Here is an 18,766-nt window from a genome sequence, read left to right as displayed (position 1 = left end):
GGAATACATTTCTCTCTGCCAAATCCACTGCCTTCATTCCTCCACAGGTGTGATCACGAGTTACTCGATTAAACCCATGCGTGCAAATCTGTCTCCGCATCTGTGCCCAGGAAACGTGAGCTAAGACACTAGGGCACCCCAAACCATTCCACGCAGCCCACACCCACCCAAAAACGCACTTGCAGATGCTCCAGCCAGAACTGCAGCATCCCTTGCCAACAGTTCCACACACCCCATGATCCCACAACTCTGCTTGGGACAGGTGCACACACCATTCATTGGGCTCATCTAGAGGCCCACACTTACTTCCGTATCCCTCCGGCAGGCACCTACAGGCTCCTCTCCACTTTCTCCATTTCTCCTCCTCTCCTTCATGCATGCATGAGCAAACAGGGCTGAAAGGCACAGAGACCTATGGGCACAGGATCGCGAGAGGAACAGACACAAGCTGCAAACTGAAGGACACTGGGCATTCAGTATGCAGATCAAGAAGTTGGTCCTCCTGGGAAAACGTTGAAAGGGGTCAGCTTAGAAATAAGCTCTGGGCAAACGTCTTCATCGTGAATAGAGGGGCTCTGTTGGAAGAAGGTTCCAGGTCAATCCAGCCCATTCTTCATCACTCGCAGAGAACAGACAAGAGGTACTTGAGAGGAACATCTACTTAGTAGCTCACAGATCACATAAAAGGGAAGAAAACGCAATACTAAATTGACTGACGGAACTCACTTTCAACTGTTAAAATATCACTGACATCCTTACCAAGTACTCATTGAAACAGGCCCTCACCCATCCTCTACATTGCCATCTGTTCTCACTCATTCTTATTTTCACCTTAGTTTTCCTATTTCTCTGTCAACCGCTCTGTCCCTGCTTCTCCTGATCCCCCTCGCCCACGTATTTACCGTGATGTCGACTGAATTAAGATGCCCGCCCACCGGAAGTGCGCATTTGCCAGCGGGGTGGAATTTGAGACCGAAGAACACTGAGCGTCACACGGCTGGCCCAGGTCACCTCCCCCTATGCGGGGTGAGGGGAAGGGGTGGCTAAGAAGCGGAGGCAGGGGGAGCTGAAGGACCGGCCTGAGGAAGACACGAAAAAAGACGGGCGTGGAGGGAGGGAGGGAGGGAGGGGGTCTCAGGAGAGGGGCGGGCTCTCCAGAATCCCGGCACCGGGGAGAGGACGCGAGCTCTCCGGGAGCAGGGCGGCCATGGCTGCCCTCCAGGGGCCGAGAGGGCGAGGCTGAGGCGGAGCGAATCCACCTCGCAGAAAAGAACTTCACAGGGGGGGGCGGAGGGCAGTAAAGGATTTTAACCAGGAAAATGTAGCGAAAAAGAAGCGATAAGAAAAGCCAAAGGAACGAACTAGCCTCAGAGCGATTTCAAACCCAGACGGAAACGACCCCTGCCCTGTGACGGCGACGTCTGGACTTACTTGGGGCGGAGGGGCAGGTGAGGTGATTTTAAGGTCCGTAGTGACTCCCACACCCAGAGGATGGGTTGGGGTGGGGGTTGTGAAGCGCAAATTTACGCTAGAAAGAAGAAACTTACGCTCCGCCTGTGACCTTCGCTCCGCGCTCTCCGCTTCCGGGTCCGTTGGCAACTGCGCGCGCGAGGAGTTGAGCGGCGGGGGCGGGGCCTGGGCGGAGCGCTACCGCGAGGGGCGGAGCGGGGGCCAAGGTCTGAGCGGCCGCAGGAGAAGGCTGGGAAGGGGGTGTCCTTCCGCCTCGCTGCGAAGGCGTAGCTTTACGCTTTAGGAATACTTGAGTGTCTTTTGCGTTTTATGACGCAGCGTTGTTCCCTACCTGGATTAAGTTACTGTCTCTAACCGTAAAGCTTACTGTTGTGTGAAACACTTATGATGTTAATAAGATGTTTTCCTCTTAACAAGTTGAAAACGGTTTAAGTCAAAAGCTATTTGTGCCAGTGAGTTGCGCCCCAGTCCTGCTAGTGAGGCTGAAGCAATTCAGTGGTGAGGGATCGCTGGTTGGATCCAGGAACACTTCCTGCAATTGGATTTAATTTAAGCAGTTTAAGTAAACCAGAGCTGGAGTTGTCTGTGTAGCAATGCTGACTAGAATGTGACATACAAAACTCTGCCTCTGAATAATGCCATTTGCAGTAACATGGATGGACCTAAAGATCATCATACTAAGTGAAGTAAGTCAGAAACAGAAAGACAAATTTCATATGATATCGCTTATATGTGGAACCTTAAAAAAAATGATACAAATGAACTTATTTACAAAACAGAAGCAGACTCACAGACTTAGAGAAGGAACTTATGGTTACGTGGGTGGGGTGTGTGGGGGGGAAAGGTAGGGGGAGTTTGGGGTTGACATGTACACACTGCTATATATAAAATAGGTAACCAACAAGGACCTACTGTTATAGCACAGGAAACTCTGCTCAATATTCTGTATTAACTTAATGGGAAAATAATTTAAAAAAGAATAGATACATGTCTATGTATAACTGAATCACTTTGCTGTACACCTGAAACTAACACAACATTGTTAATCAACTATACTCCAATATAAAATAAAAATTTAAAAAAATAAAAAAATAAAAATACTTTTTTTCAGGAAAAAACCCAACAAAAACCAAAACAAAAACCAAAACTCTGTCTCTTCAGATTCGGCCACTTCATACTGACACCCTACTTAACAGCATTTCCTTTTCTATTCCCTGTTCTCGCAGGAGGCCAACTGAACACGGAGCTCAGTTCTAGAGGTTCACAGGGACAAGACTGATAAAAGCAGTTTTCACATATTGAGATATAGGGAAGTCATTCTGGCTTATACATGAGTTGACTTGAACTTGATGTTAACTCGAATTTGATGTTAACTAAAATAGCCTGTTTGCGGCCTAGCAAACATACATTGTACATCTGCTTTAATTATTAAAGGAAAGGGCACATTGACCAGAACTAAAGAGTGTTCATGCTAAAAATAAAGATTAAATGCCTCTCTTCTTGGGATACAGATGCTGGTTCTCCTTTGATGATAAGACTCCTTTCCCAGGTGCCAAGGCTATGTTTGCTGACTTGCTGGAGTACGTGCTGATCTGTTCTTTTTTTTTTTTTGAAACCTGTAGAAATGTAACCCTGACTTGTTTAATGTTCTTTGTCCTGACAAGATATAAAAGTGTGGCTGAAAACCCTGCTTCCCTGAAGCAGTTTCTCAGAGCAATCTGGGAAGCAGGCTTCTGGGCTAGTCCTCAGCTTGGCTCAAATAAACGTCATTTCTATTCTTATTATTGACTGTTTACTGATTATTTTCGTCGACAAGACGGGGTCTGAGACTGGAGGCCTGAGGCATGTGATAATTTAGGTCGGTAACCATCGCTTTTAAAATAGGGATATTTTGTTACAATTAAATTATAAATTACATTGTTTTCTTTTTGCTAAAGTGTTTTAATTATTTGCCTTTTTAAAACCAACTCTTGGGGACTTCCCTGGCGGTCCAGTGGTTAAGACTCTGCGCTTCCACTGCAGGGGCGAGGGTCTGATCCCTGGTCAGGGAACTGAGATCCTGCATGCCGCGTGGCTCAGCCAAAACAAACAAACAAATAAATAAAACCAACTCTTTCCCCGAGTTTTATTGAGATATAACTGATATACTTCACTGTATAAGTTTAAGGTGTATAGCATAATGGTTTCACTTACATATATTGTGACATGATTATTACAATAAGTTTAATCAGCTTCCATCATCTCATATAGATACAATAAAAAGGGAAGGCACAAAAGAAATTTCTTTTTCATTTTTGATGGGAACTACATTTGTCTTTATAACAGTTATAAATGTTGTGATGGATTACCTTCAAATATCTTTCAGAAAAACTTGTTTACATCCTAATATGCTTAAGTCAATAATATCTAAATATAATTTCATAGTATCTGTATGTTCATTTTGAGACTATTAGAAAGTTTACTTTAATTTAAAAATTGTGATATATGTTAGCTCTTTTCTGTGTTTTCCATTTCTGCACGTTCTGTCAGGTGTGGATGACAAACCCTGTAAATATATAGTCTTGAGAAGACTTTGGGATTTATTTTCACCTAAAGAATAATCAATTTTGCAATATATGTAAGGCATTTAGTAGGGAGGTATAGTCTTTTTAATATGAACCCTAAAGAAAGTAAACATGAAATAACTCATTTCTATTATGGTTTATCACAGGGTACTGAATATATTTCCCTGAGTTATACAGTAGGACCTTGTTGTTTATCCATTCTATATATAATAGTTCGCATCTGCTAATCCCAAACTCCCATTCCATCCCTCCCCCACCTCTCCTCCCCCTTGGCAACCACAAGTCTGTCCTCTACGTCTGTGAGTCTGTTAGAAATACTCTATGTGAGTAAAACTATAAAACATTCCTGAAATATATGAAAGTAGGTATAAACAAATGAAAATTGACATCTTGTTCTTGGTTGGAAAAACTCAATATTACAAAAAGATCAATTCTCCTTAAGCTAATTAATAAAATTACTGTCTCCCTGTATAGACAACTTCAGTTAGTTTTGGAGCTAGCAACGTTATTGCAAAAATCTTACAGAATGAAGAGCAAATAAGAGCCACAAAAACTCTAGAAATGAATCAAAACGAGGGAGGCTATCTCTAGGGGATATGATTATTCATGAGTAGACTGACAGATCAGTGCAGCTAAAATTTATGCCAAAATGCATAAGAAAAGTTAATAAGCAGCGAAACTACAGCGGAGCTATCATTAATACTTAATATTTGGGAAGTGGAGATTCCTACCAAAATGACAATAAGTTGGGACTTCCCTGGTGGCGCAGTGGTTAAGAATCTGCCTGCCAGTGCAGGGGACACAGGTTCGAGTCCTGGTCTGGGAAGATCCCACATGCCACGGAGCAACTAAGCCCGTGTGCCACAACTACTGAGCCTGCGCTCTGGAGCCCGGAAGCCACAACTACTGAGCCCTCGTGTCACAAATACTGAAGCCCGTGTGCCTAGAGCCTGTGCTCTGCAACAAGAGAAGCCACCACAATGAGAAGCCCGTGCACCGCAACAAAGAGTAGCCCTTGCTCGCTGCAACTAGAGAAAGCCCGCGTGCAGCAACGAAGACCCAACGCAGCCATAAATAAATAAGTAAATTTATTTTTAAAAAATGACAATAAGTGGTTTTATTCTTCACAGCCCGTAGCAAGATCAAGGTCAAAGGAAAGAGAAATCTGTATGGTAAAAAAATAAATAAAACACCGTTAAATTCCTTCACAAGGCTTGATTCTCAATCACCTGACTGCAGCCAGCTCCTTGCTCACTGCCTCCAAAGGAGTGTCTCAGACAAGGACAGGTTTGGGGTTGAAAAATTTCCTCAGTGATTATTCTTTTTTTAAAAAATTGAAGTATAGTTGATTTACAATGCTGTGTTAGTTTCGGGTGTACAACAAAGTGATTCAGTTATACATACTATATATCTGGGGTTTTTTTCAGATTCTTTTCCCTTATAGGTTACTACAGAATATTTAGTAGAGTTCCCTGTGCTATACAGTAGGTCCTTGTTGGTTATCTATTTTATATATAGTAGTGTGTGTATATTAATCCCAAACTCCTAATTTATCCCCTGCGCCTTTCCCCTTTGGTAACCATAAGTTTGTTTTCTATGTCTCCTCAGTGATATTTTTTTTAAATTTTTATTTATTTATTTATTTATTTATTTATTTATTTATTTATTAATTATTTTTGGCTGCGTTGGGTCTTCGTCGCTGCGTACAGGCTTTCTCTAGTTGCAGAGAGCAGGGGCTACTCTTCGTTGTGGTGTGCGGGCTTCTCACTGTGGTGGCTTCTCTTGTTGCGGAGCACGGGCTCTAGGCACGTGAGCTTCATTAGTTGCAGCACGCGGGCTCAGTAGTTGTGGCTCGTGGGCTCTAGCGCGCAGGCTCAGTAGTTGTGGCACACGGGCTTAGCTGCTCCACAGCATGTGGGATCTTCCCAGACCAGGGCTCGAACCCGTGTCCCCTGCATTGGCAGGAGGATTCTTAATCACTGCGCCACCAGGGAAGCCCCTCCTCAGTGATTTTTGATTTAAACTTCTTTCGTACCTTCACCGAGTGGCCAGTGGTGTATCCATTGGCAGCACCTGCTTCTTGAGCATCTTCTGCAACATCACGACTGGCCCCGGGAGCTCCAAGATGACAGAGCTTAAGATAGAAGCTCCCATGTGCCTCTCTAACAGCCCACACTTGATCCTGAACATGCTGGTAAATATCACTTTTCCTCTTTATGTGTCTGATACACGAACAGCAAAATATCACAAAGAACTATAATTGGTAATCGGAATAACAAGGTCACACAATCACGACTTGCAGCATTTTAACTTCCCTCATGTTGCATGTTTGGGATTCATGATCTGGGCAGCGTCTCCATGGTTTTCAGCCTCTGAAGACACAAGCAGTGGGTCCCGCACAATTCATAGGAACAATGTGTCGGCCAAACTTCCCCTGAGATGACGGCCACCCGAAGCATCCTCATCTTGGTAAGGACCTTTGTATCTCTTCACAGCCTCTTTTCCTTCTCTTCCTTTTGTTCGTGTCTTTCTGATAATCCCTGTTGGTGGCTGATCACCCTCTCCCCCAATCACTTCACGTTTCCCAGCAATCAGCCCTTTGTTCTCTTGAGCCGTGACCCCACTGTCTGCAGGGTCTTCTCTGCGCACTGCAGAAGGTTACATGACTCCTTAAAAACGATAAGATAGCTGTGTGTTTTATATTTATTTAAACAGAGTTGTCATTTATTCATTCATTCTTTACAGAGATTTAAGCACTAGAATGAGCAATCACATAACAGAGAGGATGTGAAGAACAGACCGTGTCTCTGACTTTAGAGAAATCGTAACATAGCAGACACAGCAGGCCCTCAACTAAATATTATGTGCAATGCTTTTATAATTTCCATTTTATTAAATGTTGCAGAGGAGAAGTCTACAGCCTAAGAATTCATTTAAAATTGGGGTCTCTAATACCTTGGAGATAATGGAAACTTATATGAGCATGTAACTTTAAACCTGATCAATTAAAATCTCCTTAGTGTTAACTGGGCAGAGAAGTGTGAGAAGAATTTGCTGAATGGGGAAGCCTGTGTGATGATCTTGAACATGAGAAGGAAAAATCCTGGCTCTCTAACAAGTGGTCCCGGATGGAGCTGGAGATAATACAGTACTTCACACTCTGAAGGACACTGGAGACCAGGTGTTGTGTGTTTATCTCAAATCCTGAGAGGAAAGGTAGTCAGCCTAAATATATGATCGTTTAGGGTGGAGGGGAGCATATTTACAACACTTGCAGGTTGGGACTTCCCTGGCGGTCCAGTGGTTCAGACTCCGCGCTGCCACTGCAGGGGGTGCGGGTTCCATCTCTTGGTTTGGGAACTAAGATCCCACATACCGCGATGTGTGGCCAAAAAAAGAAAACAAAAACAAAAACAAACCCCCCAAAAAACAAAAACGAAACAACTTGCAGGTAAAATGGGCAGAAGTGGTTGGAGGGCAAACTGTGCACTGGAAGCAAGTCAGAAGGTTTTACCTATAATTCAAGTCAGAGATGATTAATGTGAATCAGAAAAAAAGAAAGAAAGAAAAAATAAAAAGGACAAGAGAGAATTTGGGGGTTTCTAGAAGGTAGAATGTTCTGCATCAAGTGATGGTCCCAGTTAGCCTGTTTGGAAGACAGAGGTTGGACTCCCAAGTCCGCAACACGGGGCAGTGAGTGTACTGTGGGGCGTGCTCATCAACTGCAGAGGAGCTGAGGAGGAAGCTTCTGAGGTGAGGGTCACAGAACAGCTTTATGTATGGAAGAGTGTCAGCCCCCTGAAATATCCAGTGGTGTGTAGTTTACAAAATCAAAAGATAAAACGGACCATCCCTCATGCATAGTAAAAAAAAAAAAAAAAAATTAAGAAATGTCTTTCAGGGCTTCCCTGGTGGTGCAGTGGTTGAGAATGCGCCTGCCAATGCAGGGGACACGGGTTCGAGCCCTGGTCCAGGAAGATCCCACAGGCCGCAGAGGCACTAAGCCCGCGAGGCACAACTACTGAAGCCCACACGCCTAGAGCCCATGCTCCGCAACAAGAGAGGCCACCGTAATGAGAATCCCGCACACCGCAACGAAGAGTAGCCCCCGCTCGCTGCAACTAGAGAAAGCCCGCGCCCAGCAACGAAGACCCAGCACAGCCAAAAATAAATAAAATAAATAAATTTTTTAAAAAATTTAAAAAAAACCTGTGACTTCATAGACTTACAATAGTCTTTGGGACTGTAAATATTTATGGGAAAGAAGGCATGGTTTCTAATACTCTATTAGGTGTAACTAGGTGAAGTCAAGAACGATCTACAAACAGTAGATGCTGGAGAGGGTGTGTAGAAAAGGGAACCCTCCTGCACTGTTGGTGGGAATGTAAACTGATACAGCCACTATAGAGAACAGTATGGAGGTTCCTTAAAAAACTAAAAACACAACTACCATATGACCCAGCAATCCCACTCCTGGGCATATACCCTGAGAAAACCATAATTCAAAAGGACACATGTACCCCAATGTTCATTGCAGCACTATTTAAATAGCCAGGACATGGAAACAACCTAAATGTCCAATGATAGATGAATGGGTAAAGAAGATGTGGTACATATATACAATAGAATATTACTCAGCCAAAAAAAGGAATGAAATTGGGTCATTTGTAGAGATGTGGATGGACCTAGAGTCTGTCATACAGAATGAAGTAAGCCAGAAAGAGAAAAACAAATATCATATATTAATGCATATAGGTGGAATGTAGAAAAATGGTACAGATTAATTTATTTGTAGGGCAGGAATAGAGAGGTAGATGTAGAGAATGGACATGTGGACACAGGGTGGGAAGGGGAGGGTGGGACGAATTGGGAGATTAGGTTTGACATAAATACACTACCATGTGTAAAACAGGTAGCTAGTGGGAACCTGCTGTATAGCACAGGGAGCTCAGCTCAGTGCTCTGTGATGACCTAGATGGGTGGGATGGGGTGGCCAAGAGGGAGGGTATATAGGTATACATACAGCTGATTCACTTCATTGTACAGCAGAAACTAACACAACATTGTAAAGCAATCTTACTCCAATAAAAAAATAAATAAATAAATACGTAGTTGAAAAGACTGGAGAGAGAGAATAAGCGCAAGACACAAAGGCGGGCTTCCCTGGTGGCGCAGTGGTTGAGAATCTGCCTGCCAATGCAGGGGACACGGGTTCGAGCCCTGGTCTGGGAAGATCCCACATGCCGTGGAGCAACTGGGCCCATGAGCCACAACTACTGAGCCTGTGCGTCTGGAGCCTGTGCTCCGCAACAAGAGAGGCCGCGATAGTGAGAGGCCCGCGCACCGCGATGAAGAGTGGCCCCCGCTTGCCGCAACTAGAGAAAGCCCTCGCACAGAAACGAAGACCCAACACAGTCAAAAATAAATAAATAAATAAATAAATTTATTAAAAAAAAAAAAAAAAAGACACACAGGCCTCAGAGAGACAGGGACCTTTAAGGAAAAACAAATTCATTCCTAAATTCACAGAGCATCCACTGTGTGCCAGGCACAGGCTAACAAGTGGGGATATAAAATGAATATGTACATAAACGGCCAAAGCTAAATCTGTCTTCCTTAGTGAAATACTTTTAAAAGGTGGGTTGTGGGGTGTTTTTTTGGTGGGGGTGGGTTTTTTTGGCATGGTAAGCTGTATACACATAGCTAAGCTGTATATATGAGTAAAAGCCTAACTTACTGGAAAAAAAAAAAAAAAAAGGAAAAAAGAACAACAAAACACAAACCACCCTATATCGATTCTCAGTAGAAAAGTTGGAGCCAAGACAAGATCATTCTTCATTCCTGGCCTCCGGAACTGACTGCATCTGGCCAGCAAGACTGCACATTTATTGTGGACCCAAGATTACTGGGTACCTCCTTTCTCTTTCTTTTTTAAGTGGGAGGGTTTATTAAGGTTATATTTCTCTGTTCCACCACAATGCGTTATGAGTGAAGAGAACTCCACATGGGGCTCTGAGTTCAGAGGAATCTCATGAGATGATTATGAGATTCTCATGTTTGAGTAGAACTTTTTTAACCTTTCTTTTGGGACAGAGGTAAATGTATTTTGTGTGTGAACAAAGGATGGACAAATTATTTCTGATAGTAGCAGCATTATCATATATTGAAATATTATTTCCAATTAATTATCACCTTGCTGTGAGATTATACACATCTGTTCCTCTGATATCAAGCTTGGCCTCTTGACTTAGGCAACTCTTCCTTCCCTTTGAGAGGACTGCATTTCCTTGCCCATTTTATGCAAGCTTGGCTTTGTGAGTTCCTTGGCCCATTTGGTGAGAGTAGAGTGGCATGTTTTAACTTTAAATGGAACATTTCAAAGCCTTTGTTTGCTTTTTTGAACCCTCTCTTCTCTCTGCTGCAAGAATGGTACATCCCAGATACACTGGAATTTTACCCTGAACCCCAGAATCAAATCAGAGAAACAAGCAAGAGGTGAATAATGATACAATATGAGGAAGAAATAAATGTTTTCTTCTTGTAAGCCAAGGAGAATCCAGGGGTATTTATTACCATAGCAAAACCTCCAGAAAACTGACTGGTACACTTTCAATGACCTTTTCTTTTTTCCTCACCCACCTGAAACTCTCAAATTCAAGGTTACAGGTAGGAGCTCATTATCTCCAGTACTAATTGTCCCACCTTTAAAATCTTGATTTCAAGAATTCCCTTCCTAAATTATTACCCTCATTCCTTCTATTACATATATTCACTCTTTCCATTAGAATATCCATTTATTTTTAATTCACCTACAAATATATTACTTTTCATTGTCTAACTACCCTCAATGGACTGTGTGTTCCCAGTTGTAACATTTCCAACTGGTTTATCGTGATCAAATATTTGTAAATAACGTCAAGAAACTTGCTCTCGGCCTTCCCTGGTGGCGCAGTGGTTACGAGTCCGCCTGCCAATGCAGGGGACACGGGTTCGAGCCCTGGTCCAGGAAGATCCCACATGCCGCGGAGCAGCTAAGCCCGTGCGCCGCAACTACTGAGCCTGCGCTCTAGAGCCCGCGAGCCACAACTACTGAGCCCGCGTGCCACAACTACTGAAGCCCGCGCACCCTAGAGCCCGTGCTCCACAATAAGAGAAGCCACCGCAATGAGAAGCCTGCGCACCACAATGAAGAGTAGCCCCCGCTCACCGCAACTAGAGAAAGCCTGCGCGCAGCAATGAAGACCCAACACAGCCAAAAATAAAATAAAATAAAAAATAAAATAAAATAAATTAAAAAAAAAAAAAGAAACTTGCTCTCTTACACGGTGCTGCCTTCATCTGAGGAAGCAAGGCTCAGACCTGGATGAGCTCAGTTAACGACTTAAATCCTACTACAAACAGGAAGTTCACACTGATGACCGAAAACCCCAAGCAAACAAGAAAATGAAAGAGCCTTTAGGCTCTTAGTGTTTTGTTAAATTACTATCCCTTCTCTATGGGTCCTGTTTTGAACTTCTCCTGCTCTGGTGGCAAATTATAAATGGTGATATGTTCTGTTTTCATTTTCCTTCAATTCAGAATACATTCCAATGTTTTTTTTCCCAATTTCTTCTTTGTCCCAGGATTAGTCACAAGTAGATCATTATTTTCCAAATATTTGATGTTCCATGGATTTTTCTGTTATTGATTTCTGTTTTAATGACATTGTGGTTATAGAGATATTTTGTATAACTTGAATTCTTTTAAAATTTATCAAGACTTGTTTGATGGCCCAGAATGGTTTGTCTTGATAAAGTACTACGTGCACTTTGAAAGACTGTGTGAAATTCTCTTGTAAGGTGGAGTTTCTAATAAAGGAAAAACTCTGTTTCTTCTTCCTGTGGAGGGAAAAATCCAGTTCCTCCTACCTATGTGTTTCTTTCCTCTATGTCTCCTTTACCCTTACGCTACTGCCACATTCACAGAGAACACTCCACTTCTGACACTTCGAGTCAACAAATATGTGGGCGTTTTCTCCACAAGCAATCGTATGTGACACCAGCTGGGTGTCCTACAATTCAATTCCGACACTTCCTGGAGACAGGATCAAATCCCACAGATCCCACAAGTCTGCCCCCCTCCCCCCAATACACTTCAGATGTCAGTTGCAAGTCCAGGTTGTCACCCACTTGTGCTTCTGACCAACTGGCTATAGATTGGGATTTCCAACAACACCCCTTTTTTGGTTCATACAAAAGAATACACAGCCAGTTTATATAGGGTTGCTTCTAAGTCCTGAAAAAAAAAAAAAAATTCTAACTATAAGTCCCGAATTCTAAATGTCTCCTATGGAAACTTAATATCACACCCCACCAAGCCACACATCAATTGTGGCTATTCCTCAATCATTGTAAATGTTCCCATCCTGGGGATTTTCTCCTTCTATTTTCTCCACCTAATTGCCCTTCCCCATTTGTATTTGCATGACACTCTTCAATTAATTAATGACTCTGCTCAAATATCACCTTATCATATGGGCAGTCTCTGACCACATTGTTTAAGTTAGGACGGCCTGTCACTCTATCATTGTACATGTACACCTTCGTTGTATTCATCACCATCATATTTTATTATTGCTGACTTACCCTTATAGAATATAAGCTACTTGAAGATAGGCATTGATTTCCTGCTGTATCACCAGTGATTAGAATCGTTCCTGGTTGATAGAATGAGTGCACGCATTTTATCACTGCAAAGAAAGTCACTGCAATGCATCAGTTCACAGATCAGTAGGTTGTGGTCAAGTAAACCTGTGATTATATTTGTGGCATTGAATTCTTTACTCCCGTACTTTACAATCTAATGTTCTGAACATTTGTGATAACTTGTCATGCTATATTTTATTCACACTGTTAATTTTCTTGTGGACAAACTTTGTGACAGAGATAACACGAACATCTCAAAGAGAGATACTACTTTTATTTCAGTAAACCTAGGTACAATGAAAGTATACTTAACGTTGATGACTCTAAAGGCATGTCTATGTTAATGAAGCCATCAATTTAAACTTGTTTTTATTCAGTAAAGATTAATCCTAGATCATGTGATCCTTTAAAAATTTGAGCTAAATTAGGGGGCTTCCCTGGTGGTGCAGTGGTTAAGAATCCGCCTGCCAATGCAGGGGACACAGGTTCGAGCCCTGGTCCGGGAAGATCCCACATGCCACGGAGCAACTAAGCCTGTTCACCACAACTACTAAGCCTGCATTCTAGAGCCCGAGAGCCACACCTACTAAGGCCACATGCCACAACTACTGAAGCCCGCACGCCTAGAGCCCGTGCTCCACAACAAAAGAAGCCACCGCAGTGAGAAGCCCGCACACTGCAACAAAGAGTGGCCCCAGCTCGCCGCAACTAAAGAAAGCCCGCATGCAGCAATGAAGACCCAATGCAGCCAAAAATAAATAAATAAAATAAATAAATGAAAAAGAAATTTTGGGCTAGTTTAAGTTACATTTACAAATATTTGATTTGTAAGCACTTACTTGTAAGTCAATTCAATAGAGCTCCTTTAGAAGTTAATTTTAATAACACCATCTGGAGTTAGGGACATATCACATTTATTATGTATAGATAGACATACATTCATCCAGATAGACACAGACAGAGATCTTTTTTTTTCTGTTGTTTTTGTTTTTGTTTTTGCCATGCTGCACAGCATGTGGGATCTTAGTTCCCCGACCAGGGATTGAACCCAGGCCCACTGCAGTGGAAGTACAGGGTCTTAACCACTGGACTGCCAGGAAAGTCCCCTACACAGAGATCTCAGTTTTCCTGCTTGAGTTTAAAAGTCCGTCCCCCTCCCCCCACCCCCTTTGTTTTTTTCCAGCTTTAAATTCTACTAATTGACCCAAGGCTGTAGGTCAGGCACCATGGGCTACATTTCAAGGATATGGTAAGAACTGTAAATTTTAAGATTTCTCCTGGGAATACTTTTGTTCTCTCAAGGTCAGAATTGAAAAGATTAAACCAGCTTTCTCTACAGTTTTGGAATGTCAATAGAGTGCCATCCTGGCCATTTAAAAGTTAAATGCTTGCAAGTATTGGCTTTGTTCCAACTGCACATGAAGCTGGCCAGAGCTCCAGGGAGTGGCTGTTTATTAGGGAGCTGGTCAGCCTTTGAAGTGCAGTTTCTCTTTATTAATTTGGGAGCCTAATTCAGTTATAATCTGAACCACCTTCTGAGGGCGCTGTGATGGATGGCATTTGTGCTGCTCCTGAGTCTAGCTCCCCAAGGAGTTACTCTTGGGTCGGTTCGAGCCTCTTACAGGTCTCGGTTTCTCCCTCCGGCAAAAACTGCTGTGCCCCTCGGCGAGAATTTACTGAATGGGTGTAGCGGGGTCCCTTGTAGGACCGCAGCACATCTAAAGGATTGATCCTCAGATATGTCCACTAGGTTCTCAATCACCTGAGAAGGCCTTGCGGCTGGAAGGAGCAAGGGTTCCTTTTGTTTGCAGCTGAGCAGGCTCAGTCTCTCATTCTACTATCAAATGGTTTGTTCAGATTATATATAATCTTTTAAATTTAAGCCAAATTTTAAAAAAGACCAGCCAACCCAATTCACTCCCAAGTTCCCTCCCAGGTCCCTGCCTAGGGAATGTACCATACTCCCTCTTAGCACGCCAAGTCCCAAGAAAAAAAACAGCTCAAATAAAATTCAGGATGTCATTTAAAGCAATGATGTCTGAACACCAGGAGAAATCACCAAAGCAGCTGAGGAGTACCGAGAAGTGGATGCGTCTCAAAGGACCCATCGGTTTGGGGTAGACTCCAGGTGTCCTCTGATAAGTGCCTCTGGTATCATACTGAGTACAACAAGAAAATGTCAACAAAAATTCAATTAAGAATCAAGGAGAAAAAAAGGGAATTTTATCTGAGCCAAACTGAGGATTCTAACTTGGGAGACAGACTCTCATAAAGCCCTGAGAACTGTTCTGTTAGAAGTCAAAGGCACAGTTATATTCAATTTCAAGACAAAGGATCGTTCATCAAAATGACATACTGATGATTTTTCATAAAGTTCACCAAGGATACATATTCAGGTTAGTACATCCAGAGCGAGCAGCAAGTCACCAAGACCTCCCAGAGTTGGGAAAGAACGGTATTCTTTTAAGAAGTTAAATCACTAGTGTCAGAAGAAAAAAATAAATTGATCTTCAGGGTCGAGCAGGCACTCCCACGTTTGAGGAGCTGTGGGTAATGTGTAATGCAGATGCATGCTGCACATTCGGGAGGGAGGAGGCCCGAACACACACACAGAATTTTATGCTTAATTTTATCTTGTCTTGCCTTAAAATACAAATTTTATTTCATCAACTCCAAGCACAAAAAAGAGATTATTTTTATCCCTATTTCTGAAATTTTACTTCCTAATATTTTTTACATGCTTACTGTATCTTCATCTCATGTAAAGGTGCAACCCAGGGGTCTTGTTTTGGCACACACAAAAAAAGGTATGTAGAAATCTGATCATGTGGTGCATATTTACAAATGGGGAGGCAGGTTTCAGGGGGTTTGAGTCTGAAATTGTACTGCTATGGTATTTTCATTATAGTTACAGAAATAATCTGGGTTACACTATGGAGTTCATAGCTCACATGCAAATTATGAATATACATGTATTTCAAAAACTGCTGTTCGACTCTAACATAGAAATTGTTACAGATGTCATTCAACTTAGAAAGCATGATGATGTGTAATTAGTGATCATTATTATAAAGCACCCCAATGCGGTGGGATATGCGTGGGTAACAGAAGGCACATGATTAATTAAGGGTTATAAAAAAGATAACATTTTACTTACTTGTTGTTTTCCTATTTTTTGGCCACGCCCCAAGAAATGTGGGATCTTAGTTCCCTGACCAGGGATTGAACCCATGCCCCCTGCAGTGTCTTAACCACTGGACCACCAGGGAAGTCCCGACATGTTACTTATACATTCTAAATAAAATGGTGTCAAAATGCAATTCCAGAGGCCAAATCTGCAGCCTTCACAAGCACACTCTACTCTGGTTCTTTTGATTACTCTCCTCTATCATACTGTGTCTTCAGTCTTCAGTTTCCAAAAATAAGACTAAGTTTTATTATTTTATCTATACAGCAGCCATTCCCTTTCAAAGGACAGGGAGACCATTGTTCCCCCCCGCCCCCATTTTTTCTCCCACGTATGCCATCTCTAGTAACCCATCATTCTACTCACATGAAAACCTCATTCTCGCAATATCCTGTCCTGCTCTCTTTCATGATCAGCTGGTAGAGTAGGCCCTTCCTATAATCATCAACAGAGGCCCTGAGTCCTATCAACAAATCCAGAGAAGGGGCTGTAACCCCCAAAAGCACAGTAATTTAGAAAACAGTTTTACATTTATATTCTGTCACTCCATGCATTTGTGGAGTTTTTCTCAAAGATGTATAATCTGATATCAAGTGAGGTACGAGTCCTGGCTACAGGCTTTGCCATACACATTGGTTTTACACGGTATCTCTCCATGATGGAGTCTTCTTTTCCCCTTCACTGAAACACAGTTGATATACAATATTTTGTTTCAGGTGTACTACATAATGGTTTAACAATTGCATACATCATGAAATAATCACTTCGGTCAGTCTAGTAGCCGTCTGTCCCCATACGGTTATTATTACTGACTATATTCCTTATGCTGTATATTACACCACCGTGCTTTATTATGTAACTGCAGATTTGTACTTCTTAAAGCCCTTCTCCTGTTTCACACACACCTCGAACCCTCCCTCCCACCTTCTGGCAACCATTTATTTGTTCTATGTATGAGTCTATTTTCCTTGTATTTTGTTTTTTAAATTCCACATATAAGTGAAGTCATGTGCTACGCCATTCTCTGACATTTCACCTAGCAAAATACCCTGCAGAGCTATCCGTGTTGTTACAAATGGTAAGACTTCATTTTTTCATGGCTAATATTCCATTATGTGTGTGTTTGTATGTATGTGTATATATGTATCACATTTTCTTTATCCATTCATCTATCAGTGGACATTTAGGTGGCTTTCTTATCTTGGCTATTATAAACAATGATACAACAAACAACGAAGTGCATATATTTTTTTGAATTAGTATTTTTGTTTTCCCTAGGTAAATACCCAGATGAGCAATTGCTGGATCATATGGCAGTTCTATTTTTAATTTTTTGAGGACCCACCATATAGTTTTCCATAGTAGCTGCACCAATTTACAATCCTACCAACAGTGCACAAGGGTTCCCTTTTCTCCTCATCTTCACCAACACTTGTGATTTGTTGTCTTTTTGATGACAGCCATTCTGAGAGGTGTGAGGTGGTAGCTCACTGTGGGTTTGATTTGAATTTCCCTGATGATTAGGGATGTGCCTCTTTTCACGCACCTGTTGGCCATCTGTATGTCTTCCTTTTCCATGATGGGAGTCTCTCAGCCTGAGTAAGGCTTGGATACTTGCACAAGTTATGTGTCAATCATTACCTTTTAAGGTTTCTTTTTGCTGTGAATTGTCTGAAGATCTCCAAAGCCTGAGCTCTGAATAAAAGCATTGCCACATATGTTAGGTTTACGTTTGTTTTCAGTATGTATTTTCTGATGCCTAGTAAGGCTTGCAAATTGGGTATAAGCTTTGCCACACTGATTACATTTGTAAGGTTTCTCTCCAGTGTGGATTGTTTTATGTTGAGTAAGATATGAACGCATTGTAAAAGCTTTGCCACACTCATTACATTTGTAAGGTTTCTCTCCAGTGTGAGTTCTCTCGTGACCCCAAAGTTGTGAACGTTGGATGAAAGCCTTATCACAGTCTTTACATTTATAAGATTTTTCTCCTGTATGAATTCTCTGATGTGCCATAAGGCTTGAACGTTGGGTAAATCCCTTGCCACACACATTACATTTGTGTGGTTTCTCACCAGTATGAATTCTCTCATGACCCCAAAGTTGTGAAAGTTCAATAAAAGCCTTGCCGCACACATTACATTTGTGTGGTTTCTCCCCAGCATGCATTTTCTGATGCCTAGTAAGGCGTGAAAATTGGGTAAAAGCTCTGCCACACTCATTACATTTGTAAGGCTTCTCTCCAGTATGGATTGTCTCATGTTGAGTAAGATTTGACCGCATGGTAAAGGCTCTGCTGCACACAACACATTTGTAAGGTTTCTCTCCAGTATGGATCTTCTTATGTTTGTTAAGGCTTGACCGCTCAGCAAAGGCTTTGCCGCACTCATTACAATTGTAAGGTTTCTCACCAGTATGCAATTTCTCATGACTCCAAAGGAGTGAATGTTGGATAAAGGCCTTCCCACACTCATGACATTTGTAAGGTTTCTCCCCAGTGTGCATTCTCTGATGATTTGCAAGGTGCGAATTTCGACTAAAGACCTTGCCACATACATGACATTTATATGGTTTCTCTCCTGTATGCACTCTCTGATGTGTAGTGAGATTAGAACACTGGTTAAAGGCTTTGCCACACACGTTACATCTGTAAGGTTTCTGTCCAGAATGAATTCTCCTGTGATTCCTGAGGTTTGAGCTTTTGCTAAAAGCCTTCCCACAGTCATTACAGCTGTAAGATTTTTCTCGAGAGTGTGTTCTCCTGTGTTGCGCAGGTGACAAAGTGTTTTCCACACTAGGAGCAATTCTGTGAAGGGGTGAAACTGAGGAACCACTGCTGACTGGCTTCTCAACTTGACCGC

General features: G+C 42.2%; 3 protein-coding genes and 2 long non-coding RNA genes across 8 annotated transcripts in view; 3 read left to right on the top strand and 2 right to left on the bottom strand.

Moving 5' to 3' along the window:
* The window catches only part of LOC309648142 (uncharacterized protein), a 28,342-nt gene extending 25,654 nt beyond the window's left edge, over positions 1-2,688 (bottom strand). For 2 of the 4 annotated variants that reach the window (XM_082436411.1, XM_082436412.1), the window contains exon 1: positions 1,548-2,688. The gene's annotated coding sequence lies outside the window, so the exon portion shown is untranslated. Of the gene's footprint in view, positions 1-306; positions 541-1,431 lie in introns of those variants that run through there. The other 2 variants (XM_082436413.1, XM_082436410.1) reach the window with 2 other exon arrangements.
* The window catches only part of LOC309648210 (zinc finger protein 677-like), a 205,574-nt gene that overhangs the window by 78,692 nt on the left and 108,116 nt on the right, over positions 1-18,766 (top strand). The gene's annotated exons all lie outside the window — the stretch shown is intronic.
* The window catches only part of LOC309648115 (zinc finger protein 525-like), a 219,054-nt gene that overhangs the window by 143,372 nt on the left and 56,916 nt on the right, over positions 1-18,766 (top strand). The window lies entirely within an intron of this gene.
* Positions 1,367-9,499, top strand: LOC309648344. The gene is made up of 2 exons (XR_014256618.1): positions 1,367-1,464; positions 2,697-9,499. It is a non-coding gene; the product is annotated as an uncharacterized lncRNA (long non-coding RNA).
* Positions 5,108-18,766, bottom strand: part of LOC309648353 — a 351,118-nt gene continuing 337,459 nt past the window's right edge. The window contains exon 2 of the long non-coding RNA XR_014256628.1: positions 5,108-8,033. This is a non-coding gene — a long non-coding RNA (uncharacterized lncRNA). The remainder of the gene's footprint in view (positions 8,034-18,766) is intronic.

This window comes from Balaenoptera physalus (assembly GCF_965194825.1).
Source record: "Balaenoptera physalus genome assembly, chromosome: 19".
NCBI classification, from domain to species: domain Eukaryota; kingdom Metazoa; phylum Chordata; class Mammalia; order Artiodactyla; family Balaenopteridae; genus Balaenoptera; species Balaenoptera physalus.
Note: the sequence above shows the minus strand (reverse complement) of the source record. Positions and strands in the feature narration are given on the sequence as shown.